Here is an 18,422-nt window from a genome sequence, read left to right as displayed (position 1 = left end):
TCACGTTTGTTTTAGAGTTGCAAAGAGCTTTCTCTCCCCCACCCCCCCGCACTGACCCCCATTGCTTGTCGCCATCTTCATAACCAACTGAATTAAGTTTAAAATCGAACCAGGGCGTATTGTCTGTCCCTGGTCCCTTCAGCTAAGGTCTCTGTACGTTGCGGCGCATTTTTCCACGGACACTGGGAGCTCCCTAGCAACCCTGTGAAAAGCTCTATATGCATTGATTGCACACCATTGTCTTCGCGGGGTGGAAGTGTTAGGTGGGTAAACCCCCATGGGTGACTAGACGGTCATTCCTCTCATGTTGATAATCTGTTTACATCAAAATATTGTTTACTCAGCTCTCTGATCTCCGGGCATTTGCATGGCTCTGAAAAGATACAGTGAACTCCCAATTCTCCGGCGCGCAAGTTTCGGCCTTATGGAGGCTCTTGAAGGTGGATAGATTAGGAAGGCCGGGTTGTTTTCCTCCCCTTTTTCTTAACTTTGCTCTCCTTGATAAAGCATTAAAATGCCCTTGACAGTTAACCACCGATGAGAATGCGGGCTTGATTCCATGCTCCCCACCAGAATAGAAGAGTTACAAGGCCCTCGTTGCGGTCTAAAGATAATAGGGTGGGATTCTTCGGGGCGGGGGGGTTCTCCCCCCACCCCCTTCCTGCCATCTTAGCACTCTGGAGGGTTTTTGTCTTTGTTAGTAATATTGCTGTTAATTGCAGACAGAAAAGGAAACTGCTTTTCCTTCCCATTTGCAACATTCAGAAAGAGAATTTAGGACAATCTCGGTGCAAAGTTGTGTGTTTTAACACATTTCGGCTGAGAATGGCTTTGGCTTGATCAGAAATTTGTGAAGCCACATACCGCAGCCTGATTGATCAGTTCTGAAGGGTTTGCATGTGATTATAAGGGAATATATTCCTGTTGAAACTTAATCCACAATCGATTTTTTTCCCCTTCACGCAAACAGAGAGGTTTTGGCAAAAATGTTGAAATTGCAATAGAAAGAACATGTCGTTTTCTTTCCCTTGGTTTTGCTAACCTTAGATTTCTTTTTAAATCAAGGAATTGTTTATTTTGGGGGGACACACATACAAACACAAACCAGATTCAACAAACACTGTGCCCTGTAAGTTATGTAGTTTTGCTGGTATAATTATCATTTTGGCCAATGTCCTAAAATCCCCCAATTTTGCTAACACATGCAGAGACAGCCCCACCAGTTTTCAGCGAGGCTACTCTTGTGTAAGGCATTGCTCCACAGCTTTCGAGGTGGCTTTTTAACAAACCGGCTTTGTGCTGGCCATCACTACATCAGCGGGACGATGTAAAGTGTGTTTGCGTTGCAAAACCAAACAAGATTGCAGTTGCCCTGTAAGCGTTTCCTTACATGGTGGAATCGTTCCCCCTTCTCCCGAAGTCACTTTGAACCAGCCTTTCCCAAATGTCAATTTTACATTAAGGCTGTCATTGAAATCTCATTCAGTTGGAATGAGTGAGTGAGCTTCACTCACTCCATGCATGGTTTTTGGAGAGCATGGACAGGGAGAGGCTTTTCTCCCTCTCTCATAATACTGGAATGAGGGGTCGTCTGCTGAAGCTGGAGGGAGAGAGATTCAGAACTGTTAAAAGGAAGCATTTCTTCACACGATGCATAGTTAAATTGTGGAACTCCCTGCCCCAGGACATGGTGATGGCTGCCAACTTGGAAGGCTTTTAGAGGGGAGTGGACATGTTCATGGAGGAGAGGGCTATCCATGGCTACTAGTCAAAATGGATACTAGTCATGATGCACACCTATTCTCTCCAGGATCAGAGGAGCAGGCTTATTATATGAGGTGCTGTGGAACACAGGCAGGATGCTGCTGCAGTCATTTTGTTTGGGGGCTTCCTAGAGGCCCCTGGTTGGCCACTGTGTGAACAGACTGCTGGTCTTGATGGCCTTGGTCTGATCCAGCATGGGCTTTTCTGATGTTCTTATTGATACTGGTCCTGATGCATACCTATTCTCTCCAGGATCAGAGGAGCATGCCTATCATATTGGGTGCTGTGGAACACAGGCAGGACAATGCTGCTGCACTTGTCTTGTTTGTGAGCTTCCTAGAGGCCCCTGGTTGGCCAATGTGTGAACAGACAGCTGGACTTGATGGGCCTTGATCTGATCCAGCATGGGCTTTTCTTATGTCCTTATGTTCATATGACCAAATGCATGCATTGCATGTGTGTTTGTGAAATCATAGGAGTTACACCAGGAATTAATTGGACTCATTAATTCCAATGGGCTTTCACAAGGAGATCCCTACGAGTCCTAGAAGGCTGTCCCTTGGCCAGGCTGCCACTGTTTTTCCTCGATACAGATTTGAAACGAATATGGACACGCCACCCTTCTGAAAGCAGGGCTGGAAATGCATCCCGGGGTGAAGATATATTAGAACTCGCCTTAAGCAGGGAAACCCAAGTCAGTATCGGCAGATGCTTTGGCGAAATATTGTTCCAAAGGACCAAGCAAGAGAACTGTAAATTAAAACGCAAAACGGACGGATCGTTATCTGGTAGGAATGTGTCTCCTTTTAAAAGACTAGCCATGTTTTACTTGGCCACTTGCTAGATCAACAGTTGTGCAGTCCTAAGCACCCTTCTATGTTCCAGGGGGACTTAGAAGTGTTGTTCCTCTGGCTGGCATCGTGCTGTAGTCACATTTCCAGCTGGCTTTGGCCACAACATGAACACCCCCAGACAGTCGAGTTAAAAATGTGTAATTAGATGGCTCTTCATCTGTTTCATCCGATGATTTAAAGTTAATGTTATAAATTTGCAGGAAAATCTGGGGGGGAGCAGAAAATGGGGGAGAGCAGTTCCCTATTTCCTTTCTGAGAAAACTCCAAACATTCCCTGGCACCACGTTTTTCTTTCTTTTTCGCCCCTTGTAAAACAGGCAAATGAGTAGCTTGGTGCATTCGGGAACTGCTCGGAAGGCGCCTCCTGGATTCAAAAACCTAACGGAGTGACAAAAACCTGTTTCAAAAACATTCACCAGGGATCTCCAGGGAGCGGAGCGGGTTTTGGCTGGAAACTGGCAGGAATAATTTGCAAAGAAACTTGGATTCAGGGTTGTTGTTGTTGTTTTCCCTTCCAAAGGCAAGCTGTAAGTTTTTTAATTGAAAAGAAGCAAAATCCAAGTCCCTCTCACACCTCCTCGGAAAGTTTTGCAGCTCAAGCCAAACTCTTCCTCCGCTTTCTTTATAAAAGTTTAATTAGTAAATTGTATCTCAAGGTGCAGAAGGCATTTTTTTTGCTTTAAAAATATATAGGTGATGCAATTAAAAACTATAGTTAGCTGCATTCCAAAAAGCTTGTGTTTTTTTTTTAAAAAAAAGTCTTCATTTTGTTGAAGTTTTATGCTGAGAAAAACTTCTTTTTTTTTTGGTCGAGAATTTGGAGAACACAAAAGAGATTCAAAACAGAGACGCCTGAATTGGGAACGGCACTTTGGGGCTCTCTGCCGTGCCCTTTGCTCCTCGGTGATAAGTTTCCCTTTGTCTCCGCATTTCATCCTTCCTGGCCAAACTTCCCGGCCTCCTGGGACTCCTGATGTTGACATATTAAAATGGCCGGGAGAGGCAGGGCGGGCGGGGTTCCAGCCCCTCCTTTTCGCTAAATTTTATCTGCTTAAGCTAATATTGCATTTGCCACCCACTGATATAATTTGTTTCACAGTCACCAGCCGGCGGCATGAATCAAATCTTGACATTCTAATTTCATGCACACATGGGTGTTTGGCCGGGCAGGCCTCTGCCTCGGACCCATTCACTCCGTACCTGTGTAAATCAGGAAGACAAGGCTCTTTCGCAGAGGCTTTGAGGGGCTGTGGGGGCTCCCAGGGGCAGAGTGGCCCTACAGCTAACCAGGGGGGTCCCCAGCAGGGTGCAACGCTGGAGGGTCACTGGTGGGCAGTAGCTAGTTGGGCCAAAGTTGCAGGGTTGCCAGCTCCGGCTTGGGAAATTCCTGGAGATTTGGGGGGTGGAGCCTGGGGAGGGAAGGGTTTGGGGTGGAGGAGGGTTGCCAACTTCCAGGGACTAGCTGGAGATCTCCTGATATTACAACTGACCTCCAGCCAATAGGGATCAGTTCCCCTGGAGAAAATGGCCGCTTTGGCAATGGGACTCTATGGCATTGAAGTCCCACCCCTCCCCAAACCCCGCCCTCCTCAGGCTCTGCCCCCAAAACCTCCCGCTGGTGACCTGGCAACCCTAGGGTGGAGAGAGACCTCAGTGGGGTATAATGCCATAGAGATGACCTTCTACCGCAGCATTTTCTCCAGGGGAACTGATCTCTTTAACCTGGAGGTGAGCTGTAATTCCAGGAGATCTCACATGAACACATGAAGCTGCCTTCTACTGAATCAGGCCCTTGGGTCCATCAAAGTCAGTATTGTCTACTCAGACCGGCAGAGGTCTTTCCCATCACCTGCTTGCCCTTTAACTGGAGATGCCGGGGACTGAACCTGGGACCTTCTGCATGCCAAGCAGAGGCTCTACCGCTGAGCCATGGCCCCTTCCCAGGCTCCACCCCCCAAATCTCTTGCCACCATGCGGAGACTGGCAACCCTAGAAGGGGGACACTTGGCTCAGAACTTGGCCACAGCAACAATGGGCGAAAACGCATGGTCGCGTTAGCCTCCTTTAATCCCTGTTTTAACCAGGCACATTAGGCGAAATGCATGGGTTCGATCCTGGATGAATCCTGGCTGAAACAGGGATTAAAGGAGGATAAAGCGACCATGCGTTTTCGCCCAATGACCCTGGGTGTTAGGGTCGCCAACTCCAGATTGGGAAATTCCTGGCGATTGAGAAGCCGAGCCTGCGGAGGGACCTCGGCTGGGTATAATGCCAATAGGGTTGCCAGATCCCTCTTCGCTACCAGCGGGAGGTTTTTGGGGCAGAGCCCAAGGAGGGCGAGGCTTGGGGAGGGGTGGGACTTCAATGCCATAGAGTCCAATGACCAAAGCAGCCGTTTTCTCCAGGGGAACTGATCTCTATCAGCTGGAGATCAGTCGTAATAGCAGGAGATCGCCAGCTAGTACGTGGAGGTTGGCAACCCTAAGCCTCCATGGCATGCCTTGATTTGGCAGTGCCCTTTGGGGGGGTTGGGGGGGGCTCTACGGTCAACATTTTATTAAGCAAAAACCAGCAAGGGCTGGCTTTCTCTCTCCATCTTTGCTCAGTGCGGCAGTTGTGTTGATTGCCTGCCATCTGGTTACCTCTGAAGACGAAGAGTTGCTGCAAGGAAGACGGTTGTCTTTTTTCTTTTGTCTTTTTGGATAATGAGAACCTGGCAGAGGGGACAAGTAAGCTAGAGGGCTCAGAGAGTGCACTGAAGCCGCGCATCAACCTGACAATGCGCCGTCAAACTCCCAGAGCCCGTAGGTGGGTCTCCCCACCATAACCACAATAATTAAGAGCAGGAAGGATTCTTCTCCCTCTCTCTCCCACTCTGAGATTCTGAACTTAAAGAGGAAAAATCCAGGCAGCTGTAACCTGGAGGATTTCTACCTGCAAGAGAGGAGAAAGGGATTTGTAGGGCCTTATTTATTTATTTATTTATTTATTTGAGAGTGGCTGATGCCTGATGAGCCCAGATACTGCAATGGCGTTTCCTTTGGGGCAAAATATCTTATTAATGAATTCCCAGTTTAATGAATTAATGAATTCCCTGCCCCTGAATTCCCAGTTTTGATTTAAAGGGGGGGGGGGTTTCCTATCCCTTTTCATTGTGGAGACAGAAGGGAAAATGTGCACATCGTATTTGTTCAGGTTGCCTGGGAAGGAATAGCTGCAAGACGGCTGGAGACATTTAACCCCTTCCTGGCCCGATTTGTGTCCCTTTGCTCTTTCCCATCACCTTTTCTTTCGAACCTGACTCTGCTCTCTAAAGTTGGCTTATATTTTATACCTTGTTCAGAGCTGCTTGTAGAGATGTCCTTTTTGCAGTGGTGGTGTTAGGATGACCGTGTTTGTGATGCACGGCTGGTGCTTTCAGTAGATGTGGTTGGACTCAATATCCAACCACTGAATAAGACTGACAGTACATCTTAGTCAACATCCACGTGGTGACAGTGGCCCACCAAAGGTTCTTGGAAGCCCACCAGAACACAACAAGGCAACAGGCTTCTCTTGTCCACAGCACTCCACATTCCAAGTTCAACTGCTTCTGAACCTGGAAGCTCAACTTTTACTCTAGTAGCTAATAGTCATTGCTAGACTTAGGCTTTGTGAGAGTACGCTTCAAGCCCCCAGTTAGGGTTGCCAACCTCCAGGTGGGTCCCAGAGATCTCCCAGAATTACAACTGATCTCCAGAATTACAACTGATTTTCTAACAGAGCGGTTCCTCAGTGGAACAGGCTTCCTCGGGAGGTGGTAAGCTTCCCTGGAGGTTTTTAAGCAGAGGCTAGATGGCCATCTGTCAGCAATGCTGATTCTATGACCTTAGGCAGATGACGAGAGGGAGGGGCATGTTGGCCATCTTCTGGCCATGGAGTAGGAGTGTCTGGGGGTGTGTGGGGGAGATAGTTGTGAATTTCCTGCATTGTGCAGGGGGTTGGACTAGATGACCCTGGTGGTCCCTTCCTACTCTATGATTGTATGTTTCCACACAACAGAGATCAGTTCCCCTGGAGAGAATGGCTGCTTTGGAGGGTGGATTGAAGGCATTATACCCTACTGAGGTCCCTCCTCAGGCTCCACAACCCTCCCCAAATCTCCAAGAATTTCCCAGCCCAGGCTTGGCAACCCTGTTCTCCATCCTAGTAGCAGACAGATGCCCAGAGGTCCATTTTCTAGTCTCAGCACACACCAACCAGCTCATTAAGAGCCAGAATTTCTGTGTTTGCCTCGGCTTGGCCGGCTGCCTCTGACTTAGTTATTCCCTTCCCCGACTGAGAATGCCCGTTTTCACTCCATGTTCTTCGCTCTGCCTTTCCTTGGCCCACATAACCACCCGCTCCCCATGAGTTAAGAGGAGCTCTGTTTAAATCTTTCCAAGAGTCACAAAATCTGGTTTTCATGTGTTTGCAAGAGCCGCAGACATCCCCCCCCCCCCAGTTCTTGCCCCACTGGTGTGGGAAACAAAAGAAAATGTGGGCTGAACATCCAGGTTAACAGCCCGAAAGTGAAGACAAGTTCTTCGTGTCCCTGCTGGGAAGGCGGCCCCACTCAGGAGCTTTATTCAAATTCTCTCGTCGAAAAGCAGCCAATTTGCCGTTATGGTTACGCTGAAGTCAATTAAAATGTTTTATTTGCACGCATCGGCGTCCCTTACCTTCATTAACATTTACCAGTAAATGCAAGAAACAAGGTAAATAAAATATTATCTGGTTCTGCAAAGGTCAGTTCAGATGGAATCACCTACGGGAAACATACTGGCGACGGGTTTTAACCCGGCAAACTGCACGCGCGCACACACACACACACACACAGAAGCACAAGGAAAAGTTACAAACACACAGCCCAAACTTCCAAGGTTTAAAACAGGGGTCCACGACCTTTTTGAGCCTGCGGGCACATTTTGAATTCTAACGCAGCCCGTGGGCACAGCAACAAAACGATTGCTGCAGCTGAACTTCAGTAACGCAGTGCAGATCCGTGTGTTGCGGTGGCAGCTACACAAAGCAACTACACAGTGGAGAGCCAGCGTGGTGTAGTGGTTAAGAGCGGTGGATGGAGCGGTGGCGTCTGATCTGGGGAACCGGGTTTGATTCCCCACTCCTCCATATGAGCGGCGGAGGCTAATCTGGAGAACCGGGTTGGTTTCCTCTTTCCTCCACATGAAGCCAGCTGGGTGACCTTGGGCTTGTCACAGCTCTTTCAGCCCCACCTATCTCACAGGGTGTCTGTTGTGGGGAGGGGAAGGGAAGGTGATTGTAAGTCTCCCTTAAGTGGTAGAGAAATTCAGCATATAAAAAACAACTCTTCTTCTATCTGTACGGCCAATTAAATTGCAGCTGATCTCCAGATGGCAGAGATCGGTTCCCCTGGAGAAAATGGCTGCTTTGGAGGGTGGACTGTATGGCGTAATACCCTGCGTAGGCCCCTCTCCAGGTATTTCCCAACCTGGAGTTGGCAACCCTACCTCGAACCCTCACCCGACTCCTCAAAATCCCCCCCATGCTTGCTTTTGACCTTGCCTCTGGCCCCTTGCCCCCCCTAGACTGAACACCGGCACCCCAACAATGACAGGTTGGAATCCGTGAGATATACCACTTGGCACACGCAGTACAATAGGAGATGGCCTTTATTTTATTCCGTCTCCTAACTTCTCGTTGGACCTTTCCCAGAGGGTGATTGCAAAGTGGTTCTGTCAACCGCACGCGAGTCAGTGGCAGGCATCCGTCGCCCCGCCTGCCGCAGAAAGCCGGCTCTGTTTGTAATTGGCCTTCATAAAGTACATAAATCCAAGATGTCGACTTCAGCCACAAATATTTGCAAATCTATCATCGGCTCTCCGGGGACGCTAACGTGGCCCTTGGCAGTATGATATTTTCTGTTCACCTTCACGAATACTCTTGAGTTCAGGTGTTAGAAGAGGTAATTTCTACATTCTTGTGTGTGTTTCCCCCCCACCCTCTCCCTGTTAACAAAGTGGACTCAATCAAGTCTTCAAAGGCAATGAAAGTTCAAAGACTAAAAGCGCAGTTCTAAACAGAGTTGCACATTTCTAAGCCTGTTGAAGTCGATGGGCTTCGAAGGGACTGACTGTGCTCAGGATCGTGCGGTATATCTGGCGCAAGGGGTTGACCCTCGTGTCCGGCATCTCCTGCCATCCTAGCAGGACACCAGGCCTGCGGTTTCATTAGCGTTAGGATTTATCATGTAAGGAGACGTTCGGGGAGCCTTAATCTGGAAAGAAAATATGGACGGAGACCCAAGGTACGGGAGCTGACCTCAGCGTTACCTGCTCAAGACCTGGAGCGATGCGTGAGATCAAAAAGAGAGCTGTAAATTCTCCCCCACCCTCCCAGTTCAGCCCCTCATCATGGTACAGTAAACTTGAAGCAGCGGGATCAGGTGAGAAAGCTCACAACCGTTTGCTGACACTTTGGGGGAGATGTTGGCAGCTCCTCAGGACGAAGGCAGCCGCAGGCAGAGTTGTTTTTTTCTTCCGGCAGGTGCTACGTCTTACATTATTGCTCTGTTAAGTTTCTAACACGTTGTCAGATGAGAGCTGGTTGGGAAGATGGGGGATTTGCAGTGTATTATCAAGGCAATGGTGTAGTGGTTAAGAGCAGTGGTTTGGAGAGGTGGACTCTAATCTGGAGAACCGGGGTTTGATTCCCCGCTCCTCCACATGAGCGGCGGAGGCTAATCTGGAGAACCGGGTTGGTTTCCCCACTCCTCCACACGAACCCAGCTGGGTGACCTTGGGCCGGTCACAGCTCTCTTCGAGCTCTCTCAGCCTCACCTACCTCACCGGGTGTCTGTTGTGGGGAAGGGAAGGCGATTGTAAGCCGGTTTGAGTCTCCCTTAAGTGGTAGAGAAAGTCAGCATATAAAAACCAACTCTTCTTCTCTTACTCCAGGATCTCTCTGTCCAGCCAAACTCCTGGAGAACTGAACTTCAGAAGTCTTCATTGCTCAGTGCAAAGAGGGTAGAAAACTAGATATCTGTTCATAGGGTTGCCCAAGGATAGGGAATTCCTGGAGATTTGGGGGTAGAGTTGGGAAGGATGGGGTTTGGGGAGGATAGGGAGCTCAGCAGGGGTGTGATGCCACAGAGTCCATCTTCCAAAGCATCCATATCCTCTAGGCCTCCTTCGTGTTCGTTTAAGGTGTTTCCCTAAAGCTTGATGAAGCAACACTCCTAGATAAGAATCAAACGGAGAAGGGGAGAATGTTGTAAGCCATTTTGGATGCCCATTGGGGAGAAAACTGGGGTACCAATAGGGTGGCCAGGTCCCTCTTCGCCACTGGCGGGAGGTTTTGGGGCAGAGCCTGAAGAGGGTGGACTTTGGGGAGGGGAAGGACTCCAATGCCATAGAGTCCAATGGCCAAAGCAGCCATTTTCCCCAGGTGAACTGATCTCTATCGGCTGGAGGTCAGTTGTAATAGCAGGAGATCTCCAGTTACTACCTGGAGGTTGGCAACCCTAGGTACAAATGAAGCATTTAAAAAAAGAACAAGAACACAGAACGCATTATGGAAAACCAAGAGAAAGTTTGTACAGTTGCATAATTAATGCAGGGGGCAGAATGCAGCCCTTCCCCCCACTGCCAACTCTGGATTACCTGAGACCAGAAGTCTGATTTATTTTGGTGGAAAGTACACAGGGGCCAGGCAAGATTCTCCCCAGCTGTCAATCAGAAGCCTGCCCCAGTAAACCTCATCCAACTGTTTGCCATTCCAGACAAATGTCAGGGCAAGCACGCTGAAGGGTTTCGAAAGGGTTCCCCACTGAAGCCTTTTCTGTCTAAGCTCGTAATTTATGGCCTCTTCTGGAATCTACCCTTTTACAAAACCCGTAAAGTCACACTTCTGCTCAGACTTCAAAGCATTCATTATCGGGAAAGGTGGCAGAAGACAGCCGGCTGCCGAGCGCCAGATCGGCCGATAAGGGAGGCTTTAATGATGCAGCTGCTGTCTTTGAGCTGCACGATAGAAGTTCACCGCTGATGAACATGCTGATGTGGCAGGAGCATTGCAGCATGAACCGGGTTGCGGAAGAGCCGCATGGAGAACGTTATCGGTGCGCCTCTGAGCCTGGGTGCGCGTTCTGTGATGCTTTGCCTCAGCCAAAGTCTGTAAAAAGGAGGAGATGCATTATTAGGTCAGCCATGACTATGTGTTTTCACACCGGTCCTGCAGAATAAGCATCTCCTGAGCGCATGCAAAGTTGCTCATAATGAACTTTGGCAGCGGCTGTTGTAGTGACCCAGTCTGGAGTGGGCCTCGCTTCGAAGTAGGGTTGCCAGGTCCCTCTTCACAACCAGCAGGAGGTTTTTGGGGCGGAGCCTGAAGAGGACGGGGTTTGGGGAAGGGAGGGACTTCAACGCCATAGAGTCCAATTGCCAAAGCGGCCATTTTCTCCAGGCGAACTGATCTGTATCGACTGGAGATCAGTTGGAATAGCAGGAGATCTCCAGCTACTACCTGGAGGTTGGCAACCCTACTTCAAAGCGACCTTGGCCTCACCTACCTCACAGATGTTGACCAGCTGGTGGGGTTGCCAGCTCGGGGTGGGGAAATGCCTGAAGATTTGGGGGTGGAGCCTGGGGAGGCAGGGTTTGAAGAGGGGAGGGGGCTCAGCAGGGTATCATAGAGACGATCCTCCAAAGCAGCCATTTTCACCAGGGGAAGCGATCACTCTTGTGTGGAAATCACTTGTAATTCTGGAAGATCTCCAGGCCTGACCTGGAGGTTGGCAACCCTGCCAAATGAATACATTCATTAATACTTTGCATTAAGATTCTACGGTGGTCTCAAAGAGCTGTGTAACAGAACTGCAGGAAACAGGCAAATGAGTAACGTATCTCAAAAGGCGCTAGCGGAGTGTCTCCAATATACTTGACTGTTGGTTAGGGCTGCCAACCTCCAGGTTCTGTCCTAATGGAGACCTGAATAGACACTGTTGGCGGTCCCTAAAGAGATGTTACCTACTGAGGTGCTTTGAAATTGTACTTTTTGGATACATGTAGCTGACGAAGCCATATGCGAAACGCGATTGATTATGATCTAGACAACACGTCCTGTCATCCTGTATTGTGGCTTTGCAAATGTTGCTTAATTTCCAGCATACTGAAATATAGTCTGAAAAGACATACAACTGCTCCCCATAAAGGAAATATTCTTCCTATATAACTACTGGATTTATTGGACTTACATCCGAATGGACTTGAGAGGTTTCCAAGTCCTTGACATGCTGGATTGAGATATATTACTTACCTGTATCTTGTTGTATAATATTGTATATATTTATTGTCACTTTTGCACTTTACTCACTTATAAAATTAAGCATTTCTTATATTGTTTCTGTGCTGTTTTGGTTCTCCAACCTCCAGGTACTAGCTGGTAGCTCTCCTGCTACTACAGCTGATCTCCAGCCGATAGAGATCAGTTCACCTGGAGAAAATGGCCGCTTTGGCCATTGGACTCTATGGCATTGAAGACCCGACCCTCCCCAAACCCCATCCTCCTCAGGCTCCGCCCCCAAAACTTCCCACCTGTAGCAAAGAGGAACCTGGAAACCCTACTGTTAGTGCTTCTTCCTCCTCCTCATAATAGGTTTTCCCTTGGCCACCCTATGCCGGTATTAGGGTTGACAGCTCAGGTTAGGAAATACCGGGAGATTTGGGGGTGGAGCCTGGGGCAGGTCAGGGTTTAGGGAGGGGAGGTAGCCCAGCAGGGATATGATGCTATATTCTCTTTCCAAAGCAGCCATTTTTCTCCAGGGGAAAAGATCTGTCGTCTGGAGATGAGTTGGAACTCCAGGAGCTCTCCAGGCCCCACCTGGCGGGTGGCAACTTTAGGATGTCGTCGTGTCCCCCCCCCCCCACCAGCCAGCCCTCTCTCCACCAGGCTTCTTCCGCCTCCAAAGGAATCACTAACACTGTTAACACTCATAAAACGAATGAGTGAGTAAGCGGAGAAGCCTGAAAATTGCCAAGCCGCATAAAAAGCAGAGGGGTCGGATAATTTATGGTTTGTCATTTTCCAGGGGTCCAAGCTGATGATATACCTATAATTGGATTTTATTAGTCCTCTGTTTCACAAGGCCTGTCCTCGGCGATCTGTCCTCAAGGGTGTTCAGAAAGAGACGGGTTGCCGAACATTGGAGTGGAAGGCCCCGGGTGGGCGGCGGCTGCAGCCAAACTCAACGCGATAGTCCACCCTTTTGCTGAACGTCTGATCTGAGGACAAGTTTCAGAGAACTCCAGACTCTGCAGGCTGTTTCCCCGTGTTATCGTCAGTCCTAAATAAAAGTTATTAGGCTCTCACCAATCTGGATTTGTTGCTGAAGAACCAGCCAGCTTACCTGCAATGTTTGCTTTGGAAAGGACAGAAAGGAAAAAAAATTTTTTTATTGCGCACGGGATATAAAAGAGCTTTGATCGTAGCTACGATCCCATGAATTTTACATTTGTCCAAAGCAACAAATCGTTACCTTCAAAACCTTGACTTAATTTGTGTTAATTTAATTTGTGTTAACACTTAAAGTGTTGCCCTATTTTTGCCATAAAAAAAAAGAGAAAGAAAGAGAGAGAAAGAGAGATTACGCCGATTATTGTTATGCTGTGATCAAAAATAAAATAGTACGATAGAAACATTCTGGGTTGTGTTTTTTTAAAATTAAAAAAACCAAAACAACAATAACTGAATGCTAAGTAGAAAAGGGCAAGAGTCCAGGAGCACCTTAAAGACTCACAAAATATTTTCTGGTAGGGTAGGAGCTTTCGTGAGCCACAGCTCACTTCTTCAGATACTTCTTCAGATACATCTTCAGATACATCTGAAGAAGTGAGCTGTGGCTCACAAAAGCTCCTACCCTACCAGAAAATATTTTTGTGAGTCTTTAAGGTGCTACTGGACTCTTGCCCTTTTCTACTACTGCAGACAGACTAACACGGCGACCCACTGTGAATTATCTGAATGCTAAGTGTAGGTCTTAAAATAGCGAAAGACCCGGGCCTGGGGGAGAAGGACCCCTTAAAACCACTCTCTGACAGATTCTTGCAGAGGAATTGAAGCCAAGTAAAAATATACAGATGGCCCATTGAGTGTCGGTTTCAAATGCCAAGCGCTTGCATTCAAGGAGCATTAGTGAAGCATTTTCTCCCCTTCTCTCTCCCTCAAGAAGGGAGGGAAGTTAAGTACCTTTTTCCCCCCCACGGTTAAATAGAAAGAAGGCCTTTCCTTCCCTGGAAACAGATGGGATCTTAGTACCACCAACAGCTCAAACGCAGAACACCGATTTAACAAGCCAGCGCGCATCGTCGCTTCCCACATTGGGCCTATGCGCTTCCCAAGCACGGAGAGGGTGCAGTCGAAGAGGCCACAAATCACAGCCCTAACATGATCTCCCCTCTTCAAAGGGGGAAGCGAAAAGGGGGGCGGGGAGCCAGGAGGATGGGGGAGATGCTTTGGTTGATTTACGACCCCCCCCTTGGAGAAAAAGCCAGAGGGGGACAAAGTTGTGTGCACCTGGGTCATTATGAGGCAAAGGGAGGCGGGCCGGGATCTCCGGAGGGGCCAAAGACATTCAAAGGTACAAGTCGAAGATTAGGAGGATTCAGGACCCTCAGCCAGGGATGAACCACCGGGCCTGATTTATCTTTTCAAGAGAAGAGGGGAGGGGGGGGAATCATATGCTCTCTTTTAAAGAATGAAAGGAAATGGAGATTAGAAGGGAGGGGGGAAAGGGGGTATCTTGTATATTCAAAGTGTTAATTCAGATCTCTTCCCCCCCCCCCTCTCTCTAATGCGCTCATGAAACATTTTAATTGTCTTGACTTCCCATTGCATAGGCTTGTTCCCCACTCTTAATTGCAGGCGGCTTTAAACAAATAATAGGAAGCTACGGCCTCCCTTAAACAATTAAGAAATGTGCTTGGCAAACCGGTCCCAAGGCTGATCCCCCCCTCCCGCTTCCCACTTTCTCTCAATTACAAAAAAAAGGGGGTGGGTGGGAGGAGAAGTGTGATATTTTGAGCCAAGTGGAAAAAAAGCTGGCCAATTTGTAAGCCCTGAGATCTGGGGCCGGTTGATAGCCTGTAGTCTGTAGCAGTCCTGAAGTCAGCAAAAAAATCCCCACCGTGGGCTTTAATAGTTCAGCTGAGATCCAGGAAGACCTTTTTTTTGCTGAAAGCAGACCTGGGGGAGGCCTTCTCCAAACACAGCTCCTTCAATGTGTCTGCTTGGTTTTGCACCGGCCTGCAAATTTATGAAGCCGGTGCCCTGGAAATTCCCTTTGTAGGATTTTCACCCTCCGTTGTTCTTAGTGGCTTCCCGCCTTCCCCATTTATATAATGAAGTAATGGTCTCCGTCAAGGCTGGTCCTGCTTCAGCACTGAATTCGCACTTCAGAATTGAGTCTGGCAGAGTCTCTAGGCGAGGTAGCCTTGCCAGGTCCCTCTTCGCCACCGGCAGGAGGTTTTTGGGTTGGAGCCTGAGCAGGGTGGGGTTTGGAGAGGGGAGGGACTTCAGTGCCGTAGAGTCCAATGGCCAAAGCGGCCATTTTCTCCAGGAGGACTGATCTCTATCAGCTGGAGATCAGTTGTAATAGCAGGAGATCCCCAGCTAGTACCTGGAGGTTGGCAACCCTAAGGCAAGGGAGGGTCAGAGAGTGGCCGTAGGGTTGCCAAGTCCAAGTTGGGAAATTCCTGGTAATTTGGGGGTGGAGCCTTGGGTGGGCGGGGTTTCAGGAGGGGAGGGACTTCATCATGGGAGGATGCCATAGATTCAACCCTCCAAAGCAGCCATTTTCTGGAGATCAGTTGTAATTCCGTGAGATCTCCTGAAGGTTGGCAATCCTAGATGTGGGGCTGGAGCCTGGGGAGGCTAAGCTTCAGCAGGATATAATGAATCATAGAATTGGAAGGGACCATAGAGGCCATCTAGTCCCACCCCCTGCTCAATGCAGGATCAGCCTAGAGCATCCCTGACAAGTGCTTGTCCAGACTCTGCTTAAAGGCTGCCAGTGAGGGGGAGCTCACCACCTCCCTAGGTATAAGAAGAAGAAGAATTGGTTTTTATATGCTGACTTCCTCTACCACTTAAGGGAGAATCAAACCGGCTTACAATCACCTTCCCTCCCCATCCCCACAACAGACACCCTGTAGGTGGGGCTGAGAGAGCTGTGACTAGCCCAAGGTATGCTCTCAAGATCAATTGATCAAGGAGCTTCTAAGGGATAAAAGGGAAGGGAAAAAAAGGACTAGCCCAAGGTCACCCAAAAGTGCAGAGGCACCCTTTTGTTCATCTGTGAGAAAAGGGGACAAAGAGATCCGAGGGCAGGATAAACCACGCAGGAAGGCTCGGGAAGGATACATGGGTGTTCCTATCAGTTTTTGCACAAGAACTCTTTCCCCCAAGCCGGTGAATTGCAGCAGATAGGAGCAAATTAAGGTTTTCTCCAGTGCCGCTACCAGCTCTCCTTGCTGTTGTTAGCCACAAGCAAGTTCTTAATAAAACCCCAGTATTTCAGACTCCTGGACATGGTTTTAGGACTGAAACAGTAACAGATAACCGGCGCCTCCGGCCATCCCAGGTACTGCTGAATTTGTTTAAATGGCTTCTGATTCTTTTTTCAGTGGGGTTTTCACCTAGGAGTTTGATTTCTGAAGTCGCCGGAGCTCTTGATGTGCAAATTCTGACACATTTTAGGCAAGGACTGACATTGATCTGCGGTATATCCACAGATCAATACTGTCGCTACTTTTCTGCTACTTCACCCTGGGGATATCCAGCAAGAGGAAACCGTGATCAAGCCAAAAAAGCAAATTGATTCCCAGAAGCAGTCCTTCTGCGATACCTGGTTGCCTCCGTTATTTTCTAAGAAACAGCAATGCCTTGTATGGGAAGGGGGGGCATGAAAAGAAGGAAGATAGAAGCTAAAGGGGAGAAAACAGATGATGGGTTATGTTTTTTTTTAAAATCATATGAAGAAGAGTTGGTTTTTATATGCCGACTTTCTCTACCACTTAAGAGAGACTCAAACCAGTTTGCAATCCCCTCCCCAAAACAGACACCCTGTGAGGTAGGTGGGGCTGAGAGAGCTGTGACTAGCCCAAGGTCACCCAACTGGCTTCATGTGGAGGAGTGGGGAAACCAACCTGGTTCACCAGATTAGCCTCCGCCGCTCGTGTGGAGGAGTGGGGGAATCAAACCCGGTTCTCCAGATCAGACTCCACCGCTCCAAACCACCGTTCTTAACCACTACACCACGCTGGCTCTATTTACTTCTTATAGCTTTTCTTCTCCTGCTGGAATAGGCTTCTCCAGAAAGAAGCACAGACAACTATCAATGTATTTCATGATAAAGCGGTTGACTCTCATGCCAATCACAAAAACAGCAAAGCCGGGCCTCCCCAGACCTGGAAAGGGTCTCGCTATACTCGGGAGACTTCTCTGGTTTGGAGAGAGAAAGCGCTAATTGTAAATGAATCAAAAAGAAATATCGGAAACCTGGCCTGCGGAGGGCTGAATGTGCTCCAGGAGTGAAATCCTACAAGGATTTTCCATATGGGAGTGATGGGGTGGTGAAATCGAGTAGCAACCCTGGCCAGATTGGCGTTGACTCAAATTGTGACCACTCATGCTCCAGGAACAACCTGAACTGTTTGCCTCCACTTCTGCTCGGCCGGCTTCCAAGCTGACACACATGTCTGTCCTGCCTAAGAAAGTAGTTTGACATCTCTATTGACCTTCGAAGCAGGCAAAGCCCTAGCAGAAACTCATACAGAGACAAGCAGGCAGCCTCCTCTGTGGTACTGGGATTTCCTGGGAGCCTATAGTTATTTAATTCATGAGTCTCACTCATTTGCTGTACCCATTGCAGTCTGTCCGTCTGTCCGTCTGTCCGTCTGTCCGTCTGTCCGTCTGTCCGTCCGTCCGTCTGTCCGTCTGCCTGCCTGCCTGCCTGTCTGTCTGTCTGTCTGTCTGTCAGGGAAGGCCCACCTTTGTCTCAATGCCTCCTTCGCGTCATCTTCCCGTCTTGCATCCCTTAAGACATCGTAATTTGCAAGGAAGTCACCAATTATGTTATCGCCACTGATAATTATTTATGTGCCATTGTAAGTATGCACAAAGATTCAAAAAACAAACAAGACACGTTCCTGCCCCAGAGAATTTTTTATTAATTATTAAAGTATTTATCCTTCTGTGGAGGAAGCGAGTTTCTCTAACGGAGTAAAAAAAAAAAAACCCTCAACAAGAGCGCACCAGAATAAAAACCTGTAGAAGCCACAGAATTGTAATCAGCGATGAGGCCTCTGTAAACCATTATTTCTGTATTGAATTGAATGATTTGAAATGATGCCCTCCTATTCGCATGCCATGGCTTCCCAGACAATTTCTACAAAGAATCTATCATTCTGCTTTGACCTGGATGGGCCAGGATAGCTCGAATTTGTCAGATCTCAGAAGCTAAGCAGGGTCAGCTCTGGTTAGAACTTAGGTAGGAGACTACCAAGGAAGTCAAGGTTCGCTACAAAGAGGCAGGTAATTAACCATCTCTGTATGTCTTTTGCCATTACCTGGATGGCCCAGGTAAACCCAATCACATCAGATCTTGGAAGCTAAGCAGGGTCGGCCCTGCTAAGTATTTCAATGGGAGGCCACCAAGGAACGCCAGTGTTGCTATACAGAGGTTGTGTGTGTTGTGCCGTCAAGTCGGTTCCGACTCATGGCGACCCTATGAATCATCGTCCTCCAAAA

The sequence above is a fragment of the Euleptes europaea genome, chromosome 20 (genome assembly GCF_029931775.1).
Source record: "Euleptes europaea isolate rEulEur1 chromosome 20, rEulEur1.hap1, whole genome shotgun sequence".
In the NCBI taxonomy this organism is placed as follows: domain Eukaryota; kingdom Metazoa; phylum Chordata; class Lepidosauria; order Squamata; family Sphaerodactylidae; genus Euleptes; species Euleptes europaea.
This window is presented reverse-complemented; position numbering follows the sequence as displayed.